Source organism: Lepidochelys olivacea (genome assembly GCF_965140295.1).
Source record: "Lepidochelys olivacea isolate rLepOli2 genome assembly, chromosome: 5".
Taxonomy (NCBI): Eukaryota; Metazoa; Chordata; order Testudines; family Cheloniidae; genus Lepidochelys; species Lepidochelys olivacea.
This window is the reverse complement of record NC_140415.1, coordinates 71,900,237-71,915,946: the sequence shown is the minus strand read 5'-3', so window position 1 is coordinate 71,915,946 and position 15,710 is coordinate 71,900,237. Positions and strand designations below refer to the sequence as shown.

Below are 15,710 nucleotides of genomic sequence, written 5' to 3'. Positions count from 1 at the left end.
CAAATTTATTCTCACATTCATTCATTCATTCATTCATACACACACACACACACACAGGTTCTGCAAGGTTGTTATCATAGTTACCAGCCTTAGAGTTGCTCATGCCAAGTCACTGGCCAGGTGGCCTGGACATGAGGAGGGAGCAGGGCCTTGTCAGATGCTCATCTGATGCTCCTGGAAGTTGGTTTGCAGAATCAGACCCCAAAGTTCTCACTTTTTAGAGTCTATTTTTATAGGAATTTCTTCCTATGCCAGTCTATGGGAATTGCTTCATCATGCTGTTGCTGAATCAATCAGCAGATAGCACATTCCTGACGGCTCCAAGATGTTATCTTGTTCTTTGGTTCTCCCATTCTTGAGGCTGTTGGGTGGATTCCAGTCTGCCCACCGGGGGGGATCCTCTGATTATTTCCACTTGACGCCTTCTTCAGCCGATGGACACTGGATTCTTAGGCTGGCACCTCCCTGATCATTCAGTTATTATCCACACCAAGCATCCATCCACATACATCCTCTATCTCTATTTTAATCACAATTGTTAATACAGCAAAAGGGCGGGGAGTCTCTGGGTGCTGTTTCTGTTGTTCGAGTATTGCTTTGAGTCTCTCTCTCTGTGAACTGCTTTGAGAACAGACTCTGTCTTAGAACGTACTAACACAATTAGCAGCTTGCAAGTTTCACACATAGAGGGAGAGAAACAGAACCAAAAACCAAGAGACCTCTTAATTAGTAATACCCTGGAATTTAAACTCTGGGGAATCAAACTCATTTGTGATTTTAATACAGAACTTCTTTAATATGATCCAACACCAGATGATTGGAAAAAGGCAAATATAGTGCCCATATTAAAAAAGGGAAGAAAGAGAACCCGGGGAACTACAGACTTGTTCACTTCAGCCTCACTTCAGTCCCCGGCAAAATCATGGAGCAGATCCTCAAAGAATCCATTTTGAAGCACTTGAAGGAGAGGAAGGTGATCAGGAACAGTCAATATGGATTCACCAAGGGCAAGTCATGTCTGACCAACCTGATTGCCTTCTATGAAGAGATAACTGGCTCTGTGGATATGGAGAAAGCGGTGGATGTGATATAACGACTTTAGCAAAGCTTTTGATATGGTCTCCCAGAGTATTCTTGCCAGCAAGTTAAAAAAGTATGGATTGGATGAACAGACTATGAGGTGGATAGAAAGCTGTCTAGATTGTTGGGCTCAGTGGGCAGTGATCAACAGCTCATTGTCTAGTTGGCAGCTGGTATTAAGCGGAGTGCCGCAGGGGTCGGTCCTGGGGCCAGATTTGTTAAACATCTTTATCAATGATCTGGATGCTGGGATGAATTGCACCCTCAGCAAGTTCGCAGATGACACTTAGCTGGGGGGAGAGGTAGATATGCTGGAGGGTAGGGATAGGGTCCAGAGTGACCTAGAAAAATTGGAGGATTGGGCCAAAAGAAATCTGATGAGGTTCATCAAGGTCAAGTACAAAGTCCTGCACTTAGGAAGGAAGAATCCCATGCACTGCTACAGGCTGGGGACCGACTGGCTAAGCAGTGGTTCTGCAGAAAAGAACCTTGGGATTACAGTGGATGAGAAGCTGAATATGACTTAGCAGTGTGCCCTCGTTGCCAAGAAGGCCAATGGCATATTGGGCTGTATTAGTAGGAGCATTGTCAGCAGATCAAGGGAAGTGATTATTCCTCTCTATTCGACACTGGTGAGGCCACACCTGGAGCATTGCATCCAGTTTTGGTCCCCCCACTACAGAAGGGATGTGGACAAATTGGAGAGAGTCCAGCGGAGGGCAGCGAAAATGATTAGGGGGCTGTGGCACATGACTTACGACGAGAGGCTGAGGGAACGGGTTATTTAGTCTGCAGAAGAGAAGATTTGATAGCAGGAGTCTTCAACTACCTGAATGGGGGTTCCAAAGACGATGGAGCTTGGCTGTTCTCAGTGGTGGCAGATGACAGAACAAGGAGCAGTGGTCTCAAGTTGCAGTGGGGGAGGTCTAGGCTGGATATTAGGAAACACTATTTCACTAGGAAGGTGGTGAAACACTGGAATGGGTTACCTAGGGAGATGGTGGAATCTCCATCCTTAGAGGTTTTTAAGGCCTGGCTTGACAAAGCCTTGGCTGGGATGATTTAGTTGGTGTTGGTCCTGCTGTGAGCCATTTTAAGCATTTAAAGAGTAAACAAAGGTTATCACCTTTTAAGTAGAAATATAGGGTTAGAAATAAAAACAAATCGCAACTGACCATTTTTTCCTTAAATGAATGAAGGCTTTAGTGTGTTTATAAAAGTAAGCAGTTTCAATAGGAATAGTTCTAGATTTCTTTGGTTTTAAAACTAAGGTTAACAAATTTATTAGAGCATAAGCTTTTGTGAGCTACAGCTCACTTCATCGGATGCATAAAGTGCCACAGGTACTCCTTTTCTTTTTACGGATACAGACTAACATGGCTGCTACTCTGAAAACTAAGGTTATTCTTCTTGAAGAGAGCAGAGAGGAATCAAGAGGCTCCTAACTCAGCTTTTGCAACCTTAATAAACCAGGTGCTGCACATCATTCTCTTTGAGATCCTAGAAGAAGAATATATTCACATCTGTTAACAAGGGTGAGATGCCCTGCTCTTTGAGAAGACACTCCTGTTGGCTGGTTGCCTTTTAACCAAACAGTTCCCAAGTTGCAATCTGCAGTAGCATCTGCCACAATTTACAATTAGACTCCCACCAAACACTGTGCAAGGCAAAAAAAATCATAGTAACTAACAGTTAGATATATCTTTCTAATATAATATAAAATAAAATAATATAAAATGTTAAAGCAAAATAGAAATTTTAAACCTGCATTCCACAGTTTCTGCCATCAGATCTGGAGGTGATAAGTAGAGATTTGTGGCCACAGAGGAAGTATTCTCTTTGGAACTTTTTGTTCCTGTCACTTAATGGGAGAAGCAGAGGTTTCCTAAGGGTTTCTTCCTGAACATTTCCTTTAATGAAATAAGCAACGAAAATCATACGTATGTGAACCATAATATTCTCCAAGCATCTTGTATATAAAAGTAATTGTAATCATGTCCTAATGTTCAGTAACGGCCAAGGCAAAGATGTAAAAACCTAGCATTTAAAATTTTTTAACTTTATTAATAACCATTTTTGCATCAATATTGAGGTTCATCCCCCTACTATACAGTATATACAGTACATGTTTTCCCCCTCTGGTTTTGACAACATTCTTAATTCCTTGAATCACTGTCTTTGTTTATTTTTTCTGTGAGCAGAAAGTAGCCCTTTAATCCCTGGCTACTAAGAAGATCCTGTTCCACAGTGTTCAGCTGTGCCACTGTAGGCAGCCAGAATCAACCATAATGAACTGCACTGATCTTATCATGACTAATCCCTCTGTTGGAGATTTAGGGGCCTTATTCTTCAAACGCTTACTCAAATGAGTAGTATTTTTTGTGCAAGTAAGGGTTTGTAGCATTGGCCCCAACGCTGTCCACAGTTCACTGTGTTTGATTTGCAATATTTTAGCAGAAAATACAATTTTCTTGGGAAATGACCAAACTATTTTGGATCTGCAGGTTAAGGAGGGTTTGGTTCCACCAGAATTTCAGGTCTCTTGACAGACACTTCCAGCTTAGTGACTCCTCCTCCAGAGGAAGTATTCTCACCCCATCTACATGAACTATGGTCTTCTTTCCATTGCTCGGTTCCTGTGCTTCCTTCCAAGTCAGACACCTCAGCCAAGCCCATGCCAGAAAGAGACTTGCCAGCATTAGCCAGCTGTGCACTGCACCACCACCTCCTATGTCCTTGCGAATTAGCACTGATTCCAGGCTCCCTGTGACCGCAAGGCTCCCTAATTCCAACATCAATTTTGGAATTGTAGGTCTAATAGATTCAAGCCCAAAGGAAATAGTAGAATATGCACTGGGAAGTCTACCTTGTTGTTCTGAAAATCCCCAGCTCAGAGCTAGTGGCACCATCATGGCAATTGTCTGCCCATAACAAAGTCCCCTATTTTTCTTGGCTTCTCATACTTCAGGACTATTCTGTTGTGTCTGGGATTCCAGCATTTCAATGGAAACTTTTATGTTTCAAACTAATTTTTTAGGTGCATTAGGTTTTGTAAAATCCTTTTATTTCTATAAAAATGTAAATTGTGCACCTAAACTGCTAGACACCGTCAGTTTTTAAGATGTCAAGTATCAGAGCGGTAGCCATGTTAGTCTGAATCCACAAAAAAACGAGGAGTCCGGTGGCACCTGAAAGACTAACAGATTTATTTGGGCATAAGCGTTCATGGGTAAAAAACCCACTTCTTCAGATGCATGGAGTGAAAATTACGGATGCAGGCATAAATATACTGACACATGAAGAGAAGGGAGTTACCTTACAAGTGGAGAACCAGTGCTGACAGGGCCAATTCAGTCAGGGTGGATGTAGTCCACTCCCAATAACTGATGGGGAGGGGTCAATACCAAGAGAGGGAAAATTGCTTTTGGAGTGAGCCAGCCACTCCCAGTCCCTATTCAAGCCCAAATTAATGGTGTTAAATTTGCAAATGAATTGTAGCTCTGCAGTTTCTCTTTCAAGTCTGTTTTTGAAGGCTTTTTGTTGCAGGATGGCTACTTTAAAATCTGTTATAGAATGTCCAGGGAGATTGAAGTGTTCTCCTATTGGCTTTTGTATGTTACCATTACTGATGTCTGATTTGTGTCCATTTATTCTTTCACGTAGAGACTCTCCGTTTTGGCAGAGGGGCATTGCTGACACATGATGGCATATATCACATTAGTAGATGTGCAGGTGAATGAGCCCCTGATGGTGTGTCTCATGTGGTTGGTGTCGCTAGAGTAGATATGGGGACAGAGTAGGCAATGGGATTTGATAGAGGGATTGGTTCCTGGGTTAGTGTTTCTGTGGTGTGGTGTGTAGTTGCTGGTGAGTATATGCTTCAGGTTTGGGGGCTGTCTGTAAGCAGGAATTGGCCTGCCTCCCAAGGTCTGTGAGAGTGAGGGATTGTTTTCCAGGATAGGTTGTAGATCGTAAATGATGTGCTGGAGAGGTTTTAGCTGGGGGCTGTACATGATGGCCAGTGGTGGTCTGTTATTTTCCTTGTTGGGCTTGTCCTGTAGTAGGTGGCTTCTGGGTCAGCAGGTGACTTCTGACTTCTGGGTCAGCAGTCCTGCTGACTTGAAGGTATAAGTTGTCTCCAAATCTGAAATGGTTGTGGGTGAGGACAAAGTCCAGCCATCAGGTATGCCATGGCCTCATCAGGGATACTGTTCCTGACAGCTTGTAGTCTATCATCGTGTGGAATATTGGTGTAAAGAGCTTCTACATCCATGGTGGCCAGGATGGTGTTTTCAGGAAGATCACCAATGCATGGTAGTTTCCTCAGGAAGTCGGTGGTGTCTCGAAGATATCTAGGAGTGCTGGTAGCATAGGGTCTGAAGAGAGAATCCAAATAGCCAGATAATCCTGCTGTAAGAGTGCCAATGCCTGAAAGCTTATGCCCAAATATATCTGTGAGTCCTTAAGGTGCCACCGGACTCCTCGTAGTTTTTAAGATGACATCTTCAATTTATAGTAAACTGGGTTCTAGTGAGTTTTGATTTTTGATATGTCTATTTTTATTATTGCTGATAAGTACAGGTTGATGCAACAAAAGATTTATCATGCCAGTAATTTTCCTTTAAAATAACAATTTTTATTTACTATTTTAGTAAAATTGTTGGAGACCCCAGGGCATGGCCACTAGTTAAGTCGAGGGGATGGAAGGCCATAAGGGTCGAGGAGGTCTCCCTGCTGAAGGGCTAAGGGCTTCTTCTTAACCCCCCTTAATAGAATTCAGGCCTGGCTGGTTTGAGTAAGCTCTTTTGCTCTTAAAACAATATTGCAGCCGCAGATAATGCCTTATAGTGTAAGGTTTGCTGACGCCAAGTTAAAGATAATAGGAGATAGTTACAAGGCCAGACAGAATGTGCTGGTTATTTAAGTTGCTAGGAATGCTTGTTAGAGGTTGCAGGAAATAAGCATTGTTGTAACCCATATAAGGAAGGCAGAGTATTTGTGCAAAGTTTTAATTGGCTGATGTGTAGTGCAGTAGCATTAAGGAATATAAAAGTGTGTGTAATGACCTGCTCTGGTGTGCAGGATTTGAGATTCTATTCTCCCTGTACCTTGTTTGCAGCTGCAAATAAACTTTTCTGCTTCTCCACCCCGTAGTGATTACTGAGTGAAACACACCGGGTAACAAACCCCTGCTGTTGTTTTGCCTCTCGGCACTGGGTGCCGGCAACAAAATAACTCCCAAAAACGCTAGGAAGGGGGATTTAAAAAAAATCCCATGACCTTTTCATATTGCATTAGCTAAACAGAACAGCATTAATGGAGCCTTGTCTTTTGTGCCAAGGGGAATCATATAAGTAAAATAATGCTGCTAATACAAGCTACTAGTGCTACCCCTTATTTCATATACAGTGCTATGGGCAATAAGTTATTTATGAGATATATCAAAGCTCTTGGCAATAATTATTTTATTTATATATAAAATCAAAGCAGTGGTATGTCCTATTCTGTTTGTAAAGAACAGTGTAAATTTATGGCACTATATAAAGGATTTACAATAATAATAATAATAATAATCCAGCTACGAATTGCAGTTGTTAAAGAGATATTAGAAATCTGTTGTAGTTTTTCAATATACTGGTAGCAGGAATATTGATCTATGAGATTTTTGTAGTGATTACTTAAATCAGAGCAGGGTCTTGTGACATGCTAGTGTGTACAGTGTAACAATAAGCTAGTGTGTACGGATGACTTGTTTGCTAGTCGAACCAGGAAGTTAGGATGACACACTAAATAGAGTTTCAGAGTAACAGCCGTGTTAGTCTGTATTCGCAAAAAAAAAAAGGAGTACTTGTGGCACCTTAGAGACTAACCAATTTATTTGAGCATGAGCTTTCGTGAGCTACAGCTCACTTCATCGGATGCATACCGTGGAAACTGCAGCAGACTTTATATATACACAGAGAATATGAAACAATACCTCCTCCCACCCCACTGTCCTGCTGGTAATAGCTTATCTAAAGTGATCATCAGGTTGGGCCATTTCCAGCACAAATCCAGGTTTTCTCACCCTCCACCCCGCCACACAAATTCACTCTCCTGCTGGTGATAGCCCATCCAAAGTGACAACTCTTTACACAATGTGCATGATAATCAAGCTGGGCCATTTCCTGCACAAATCCAGGTTTTCTCACATCCACCCCACCCCCATACACACACAAACTCACTCTCCTGCTGGTAATAGCTCATCCAAACTGACCACTCTCCAAGTTTAAATCCAAGTTAAACCAGAACATCTGGGGGGGGGGGGGGGCGGAGTAGGAAAAAACAAGAGGAAATAGGCTACCTTGCATAATGACTTAGCCACTCCCAGTCTCTATTTAAGCCTAAATTAATAGTATCCAATTTGCAAATTAATTCCAATTCAGCAGTTTCTGGTTTAACTGTTCTGGTTTAACTTGGATTTAAACTTGGAGAGTGGTCAGTTTGGATGAGCTATTACCAGCAGGAGAGTGAGTTTGTGTGTGTATGGGGGTGGGGTGGATGTGAGAAAACCTGGATTTGTGCAGGAAATGGCCCAGCTTGATTATCATGCACATTGTGTAAAGAGTTGTCACTTTGGATGGGCTATCACCAGCAGGAGAGTGAATTTGTGGGGGGGGGTGGAGGGTGAGAAAACCTGGATTTGTGCTGGAAATGGCCCAACCTGATGATCACTTTAGATAAGCTATTACCAGCAGGACAGTGGGGTGGGAGGAGGTATTGTTTCATATTCTCTGTGTATATATAAAGTCTGCTGCAGTTTCCACGGTATGCATCCGATGAAGTGAGCTGTAGCTCACGAAAGCTCATGCTCAAATAAATTGGTTAGTCTCTAAGGTGCCACAAGTACTCCTTTTCTTTTTACTAAATGGAGTGTCAGTGATCACTGGGTATTTAACTTTTTTTGTATCTTCTCTTAGAAGGATGCAGTCAGTTTTTGACCTGCAAGGCTTTGGGCTCAATATGTTGTTGTTCAGGGAGGTCCACTAGCAAATGAAGGAAGTTAGCCTCAAGCCAGCTAACACAGAGAAACACTTAGTAAGAAACTCTTGCAATATAAGGAATGAACTGCAAGAAAGTGTGGGTGGTGTTTATTGTTTATCATTTTCTTAAGAATAAAAAGAATCTGCTCTTTCATCTAGCCTTTCTTCTGTTCAGATTAAAGAGCTAAATGTTTCATAGCTCACATGTATTTTTGTAATATTTTATGATTTCAGGACTGGATGGCATATAGGAATGTTAATGATATATAGTCTTTTACCTCTAGGTCACCAATTTGATTTCAGCCCAGATCAAAAGTCATTACCAATCTGACAACTACTTGGTAACATATATGAAATGAGCTGCTGGTCTCAGTTTTGTTCCCTGTGGCCAGATAAAGGGAAAACACCGGCCATAATCAATTGGCACCTTTGTAAGCAGTTTCAGCAGGTATTCAAAAGTATGGAATGGACATGGACACTGAATCTTTTTACTGTATCTTCTTACGAGCAGAGGTAATTCAGCCAGATCAGTATTAAAGTAGCAGGATGACATGGAGAAATTTGTGCTGCCACAGCCCAGGCTGTATCTGTTTTGTTGATAAATATGAGTTCATTTTCCAGTGCTGAGAATCAGGCACATTGCAGAAATGAGCACTAAATTTTACTCTTTTTGGTCTTGACAAACAAACAGATGGACACAATATTCATGAGTATCAGTTGAAAGCAAATCTAGCATAGGTATGCAAAGAAAAATCAAGAGTAAATGTGAGGCCTTGTAAAAACAGTGAAAATGGTGAAGGTTAGGATTAAGAGAACAACAAATATTTAAGCATTCTTAATAAACACATTAGATTTCAATACAACCTGTGTATATTTTATTCTGAGGCAAAATTATGTAAATAAATCACAGCATAATATTCTGAATATATTTAAATAATAAAGATGCATGCCTTGCATTTTCATGCTGTGGTCAAAAGAAAATTTATGAAGTTATTAGGTATTATGTATAGTACCATTGCCTTCTAGTTGGTTATATTCGTAGAAATCCGATCACATCCCTAGAGTGTAGCACAAAAAGTATTAAGCAGATATATTCTCAAATATGTTTGCCATGGAACTTCAGCAGTCAGGTGAGCCTTCATATTCTTACGGTGTTCACCCAAGAGCATATATCATCTGCATAAATATAGTTTGCTATCATATCACCTCTATAGGCTCCAAGTCACTTGTCATGGAAAAAAATCTGAAAGCCAACATGTGAATAAATGCATTCCTGCTGTTTTCCATTTCATCCCCATGTGCAGTTTCTGTATAGATAATGCCCAAATTTTCTGTCTGGAAGCTATTTATTTCAAGTGGATTTTAAAAAAAATATTTTACAGTATTAATGATAGGGGGCCAGATTGCTTCCTTCCACAAGGGGAAAAAAGCAAAAGGAGTGAAGATTGAGGGAAGTTGTAATGGAGCTAAATAAATGGTAGGACTGGTCAAAATTTTTCCATCAGAACTGTTTTTTGATGGAAAATTGGGCTTGGGGCTTAATGAATTGTTTCATTAAAAGTGTCTGCTTGGTGGAAATTTTCATTTTTTGTCAAAATGTTTTGGCTTAAAACCAAAAAGATTTTAGTCAAAAATGGGAGTTGTGTCTCATGGAAGCTGGAATTTGTTCCTTGTGCCTTTTTAGTTTTTCTCAAAGTATGGTCTCACCGTGGTGATCCTCCACATAGTTAAATGTGAGCCACCGCCTATCCCATACAACCTGGTAGAGCTTCCCTGGCTGGACACTCACCCAGCTGCTCTGTTTGTGTCCCACCACAGTGAGACCTGTGCTCTTAAGCTACCTCTTAGTCTGGGTAGGCTGCAGCACCTGATTTTTCCTTGGTGTCTGTGGCATGTTTCCTAGGCACAGACTTTCTGTTACTGCTTCACGGAAATGAGACCACCTGACTCAGCTGCCGTAGGTCCCCAGGACCAGTGTTTACCCCCCTGATAGCTTGGGCACATCCTATCCCAGAGCTCCAGTCTCGTGGGTGCTCTGGATTTAGAGTTCACCTCTTCAGGTACATGTGATAGTGAAGTACACAGACTTCGTAAGGTTTTCCCCAAACCAGTCACTCTTTATTTTAGCTAGCACGAGAAATATACAGCTATACAATAATACACAAATATACAATAAAAATAACTGCATGTTTCCTCACTAATCTGAAACATAAAATAAAAGCATAAAACAATAAAAATAACTGCATGTTTCCTCACTAATCTGAAGCATTCTTTGGGCCTTGGTCAGAGTTCTCTGGGGTGTCTGGAATCCCCTTCCTGCAAATTACTTCTTTTCCTAATCCTGGATTCTGTCTCTCACTCTCTCTCTCTCTGACCCATGCAGTCAGTGCCTTTTCACTCTCTTTCTCTGAAATGGCCAGTGAAAGACACTCTTTTTTCTAAAACCTCCAGCACTTTTTGTCAGGTGACTTCCTGATTGGCCTCTTCAGAGATTTCTCACCAGGTGATCTGTTGCCTTACTTCTGTCCTGGAGTTCAGACTTGAAAAACTGGTTTACCCTGGGCAGTAGTTATCTCTTTGTCCAAGAGTCCTCCATTTGAATGGATGATCATTACAGTTTAATGACCATTGCTAGCCCTGTGCCAGGTGGAAGAATTTCTCCTGTGGGTTTTAGCTCAATATGGAGGCAAAAAGGCAGAAAGGCAAACAAGCTCCACTTTCAAAATAGAGCTGACAGTCTGACATAGGAACACAGAGAGTCCCCAGTATCAACCAGAATTCAGAATTTGTAAGCTTTACATAGACACATTCCCCAAATCGTCACAGCTTCATAACCACATCTAATCCGAATCCTGCAGAGATACAACACTGGTGTTTTTTGTTTGCTGATGTTGCTTGTTTTTTTAGCTGCTTTGGTACTTTATATATTGAGATTTTTTCAATACTATATTTGCTGCAAATTAAACAGATATGTAAACATGATGGTTATTGTTGGGTGAAATTGTGTTAGAGCAATAGTAGGAAAGGAGACAGCAGAAATATAAAGTATTCAGAGATAAATTAATGCATGCCCAACGATTTGCTTACCATCCAGAAATACATATATTCGAATGTTTAAAAGGCCAATATATATTAACTAGGATATGCAAAAAATATTAAAGGTTAACGAAGAAGCATAGAAGGAAGAAAGCCTCAGGAGTAGAGGAAGGCTGGCTTGAAAATGCCAACTGAGGGCAAGAACTTGTAAAAATTATAAAAAGCAAAGATGGAGAATGAGGAAATTGCAGAAGAGGTGAAGATGAATAAGACATCTTTCAAGTACACGTGGAGCAAGAAATCATTGTTGGAGACAATGCCATCTCTAAGAGGTAGTAAGGGTAATTTATGGACAGAGAAGGCTGAAAAAAATGGAGAGGTGCTGAAAAAGTAAATGAGTTTTTTGCATCAGTGTTCTCAAACCAATGCCTGAAAAAGACATATATTTTCAGGGGGAGGAGAAGCGATAAAAAAAATTAGAGCATCTGAAGACTGACAAATACAGAGCCAGATGGGAAACAGCAAGCTTGATTTCAACAGTAGGAAGTTGTTAGAAATTCTAGTGCAAGTCTTTGCTTTCCTGTATCTAATATTTATGTCCTAATGCTTTTAATATCTAATATATGAAGAGTTTCCAGAGATTTTTTACAAGTAGAAAGTAAAATATCTGGATTCTCAGGCTCAGGTTTAATTTCCAATTTTTACACAGAGCTCACAAAAACTGATGTGGAAGATAAATGTTGCTATATGACAAAAAGGGGAAAAGCTTCAAGGCAATATCTCATTTTAGCAGTGGTCCCAGATTTGGAAAATAATTACAATCTCCTTCTCTGTATTTCAGTCAAAGAGCAGCACCTCACTGTGAAGTGCTGTTCTATAGTACCTCATCCACTTTCAAATCAAGAAGATTTAAAAGTGTGAAACCAGTGCATGCTGGGGAAAGAGCAAGGGGAGAAGTACTTTCTTCCGTAGCTGAAGGGAATGTCCAAAGGTGGTCAAATTTTATACATGTGTTCTGGATTTAAATCTTGGAAATCACTGGATGAAGATTGCCTGGGAATCTTTCATAATTATTGAAGTTGTTTCAGGATGCTACCGTCAGAAATATTCTAGCTATGGACATGTTTACTTGCACAGTTCTGATCCTGGCATGGACAACACTTAGTACAATGGTTGTATCACACCAGTGTCATACCAGCACTGAAAACGGCTTTGAAAACTATTCTTGTTCATCACATTGTATTTGTTTAACCAAAAAGTATTAGCTTGAAATAACACAGAACTGTGGTGTTTGAATCTTTGCTAGCTCAGAAACCAATGGTGGTTTCAACCTATACCCAGTCTGCGAGATCTTCTTTTCTCTTTTTTATTTTGTCATTCTTTATCTTTAGGACTGTCAGACTTTCAGCTGTAGAAAAGCACTTTACTGCTGTAGTTGTTATTTCATTCCCTATTAGCCCCAAGGATTTCCAGTAGTAGAGTGGGCTGCAGAAGAAAGGACTTGTTTATTTCATTAATGAAAGATCATTAATCAGAAGCCTATTGACAAAGTGGATGGTCAGCACAGGAATGTAATTTCAAACACTATCACCAAGGTGTACAATCTCACTCACATTGTAGCCAGTGGGTGCATACATCATGCTCTGCTGTAGTCTGTAGTGTATTGCAGCTGGGTTTTAATTTTTTATGCTAGACAACTAAATATTCATGAAATCTTACCTCCAGCAGAGATTACATGCCTCCTCAACAGACTGGAATCTATCTATTAATAGATAGTGTGCCTGGTTCTCCATTGCCTGGCACATTTGTAGTCACAAATGAGCAAAACTGGTGTCAAATACTGCTATTCTGATTTGGTAGCATTTTGCACAGGTTTAAACGACTGTACTATATCAAGGCAGTTGACACTATTTACACCATGTATGATGGCCACCCTTTCCACAAACTGACTGATTTTCGATGAAAATCACAATGAATTACCTGTTGATATGTGAGTTCCTATATTACATTTCTATACATAAATTTATGTTAATTCTTGCTACTGCAGATTACAGGTTTAAAGTGACTTGTTTAGAGGTGAAGACTTGATGCTCCAATGTGTTCTGGCTGCTTTGTGCCATGCAACAGAGCTTTGCTGATTTGCACGAGTTGAGGATCCAGCGCAAGAGTCATTAAACATATATAGAGAAAATCAGATGAAAGAAACAGAAACAGTTTGCATAACATCACTAACCTGATATAATTAAAAATTCATCTACATAAAGGTTGTTACTGGCAACAACAATAGGATTAAAATAGCTTATATTTCCAAGGGAGTGATATCTCCTTTCTGACCCTCTTGATCAGCCAGCCTGTCAGAGAAATATCTTTCTGGCATCTTTTTTCTCATGTTTTCCTTCCCAGTCCTATTTTCAGGTTTCTTTAGTATGCCTGGTTTATTGTCATATCAGACACCCTCCTCCCTCAGAGTGGTATTTCACATGGTCTGTCTCTAAATTCCTGCAGGATTATATTCAGTGCTGTCGCTAAACAGTTTCAGATCCTATTTGCCTGTTCCATCTTTGCATCTGATCACCCCTAATAAACATCTCCACCTCCAAGACTGGCTAACTTTTGGCTAGGCCTGAATGACCTTGCCTTAACATGTTGATTGTTAAGGCATCAGCTTAAGGCTGGAGGCATCACCCTGAAATAAGATCAGTTTGTTGTTAGAGATGCAGAGCTTATAATTCATTGCTGACATTCATTCCAATCTGCCGTAGCTATGAATCATGGACTGATTCACGGATCTGTCATTTAAAAAAAAAATTGCATTTGAAAATAAATGGGTAGAACTGGCACTGAAACCTCTTTGTAGAGAATTTGGACATTTTTAGGGATATAGAAGGCTATAGGGGATTTGCTTTTAAACCCTGTCAAAAGAGATAAACACTAGCTATGCTAGTGCACTGTATATGGGTTTCTGCCTTTAAGTACATTCTCATTGGTACATTTCTCATTTATTACATTAGATTATACCTCAGTTTACACTGATCTTTTTTGGGCATTATTAGAATAAGGGTTAGACATTAGAGATCAGTGAAATCATTTGGAAAGAACTATTACTGTTCATTTTAAACAACAGATATTCAAATTTCCAGATAGGATCTATTCTCAGAACGTGTTCTAGATTGGATACTTGCAAGTGCCTGGACTATTTTTGACCTCCTCACTTACAGCAATCCATTCCATCTATCTCTAAAGCATCAGTTGCTATAGTAACTAGGTACTCTGAACCTCTTAAGCATTGGTCTTACAAACAACAGGCACTTGACTTCACAGTAAGAAAAGGAGGACTTGTGGCACCTTAGAGACTAACCAATTTATTAGAGCATAAGCTTTCGTGAGCTACAGCTCACTTCCTCAGATGCATATCGTGGAAACTGCAGCAGGCTTTATATATACACAGAGAATATGAAACAATACCTATTCCCACCCCACTGTCCTGCTGGTAATAGCTTATCTAAAGTGATTTCCAGCACAAATCCAGGTTTTCTCACCCTCCACCCCCCCACACAAATTCACTCTCCTGCTGGTGATAGCCCATCCAAAGTGACAACTCTTTACACAATGTTGTCACTTTGGATGGGCTATCACCAGCAGGAGAGTGAATTTGTGTGGGGGGGTGGAGGGTGAGAAAACCTGGATTTGTGCTGGAAATCACTTTAGATAAGCTATTACCAGCAGGACAGTGGGGTGGGAATAGGTATTGTTTCATATTCTCTGTGTATATATAAAGCCTGCTGCAGTTTCCACGATATGCATCTGAGGAAGTGAGCTGTAGCTCACGAAAGCTTATGCTCTAATAAATTGGTTAGTCTCTAAGGTGCCACAAGTCCTCCTTTTCTTTTTGCGAATACAGACTAACACGGCTGCTACTCTGAAACCTGACTTCACAGTGTCATTCTCTAGGGAAACCCTCAGGACATTTACTGGACTTCTCTTTTCATTTTTGTCCCCTGGATCCATACATGGAGGTAACCCTCTGTGCATAGATCTGCCTCCTGCATGCAAGGGAGACTCAGCAGCATCCATGGCCGTGTCCCTCACATTTCTGGATCCCATATAATGTCATCCCATGTGAATCCAAGGGCCTTGCAGGGGGGCTGCAGCAAGGACTTGGCAGGTTTGGGGTGAAATGGGTGGGTTGGAGAGGTCTCAACACAGCTGTGGGCAAGGGAGGCCCTGGTCGCCTGGCTTCATTAGAGCCATACTACCAGGTCTGCAGCCATAGCTGTAATGAGCTTCATGGTGAAGATAGTCCTGGACTCCTCCTCCTCCCTGGAATTTACCCAGATCCTGAGGGCGTTTCAGGCTTTACGGTTTGATCCTGCAGACTGTTTTTGAGCATGTACTCTGCAAGGAGATCCTTGTGAACTCTTCCTACTCCTTATGCTCCTGTTAGTGGTTTTGCCACAGAAGGGAGCAAGCTGGTCCAGAGTATTTAGAAACAATTGCAGAAACATGAACTGCAATACCAGACTTATACTAAAAGTCTGTGGATCGGAAAAGCAAAATAAAATCAGCGTACAA

General features: G+C 40.8%; 1 protein-coding gene across 3 annotated transcripts in view; it reads left to right on the top strand.

Annotated features, from left to right (window-relative positions):
- EPB41L4A (erythrocyte membrane protein band 4.1 like 4A) overlaps window positions 1-15,710 on the top strand; it is a 225,738-nt gene that overhangs the window by 189,165 nt on the left and 20,863 nt on the right. The gene's annotated exons all lie outside the window — the stretch shown is intronic.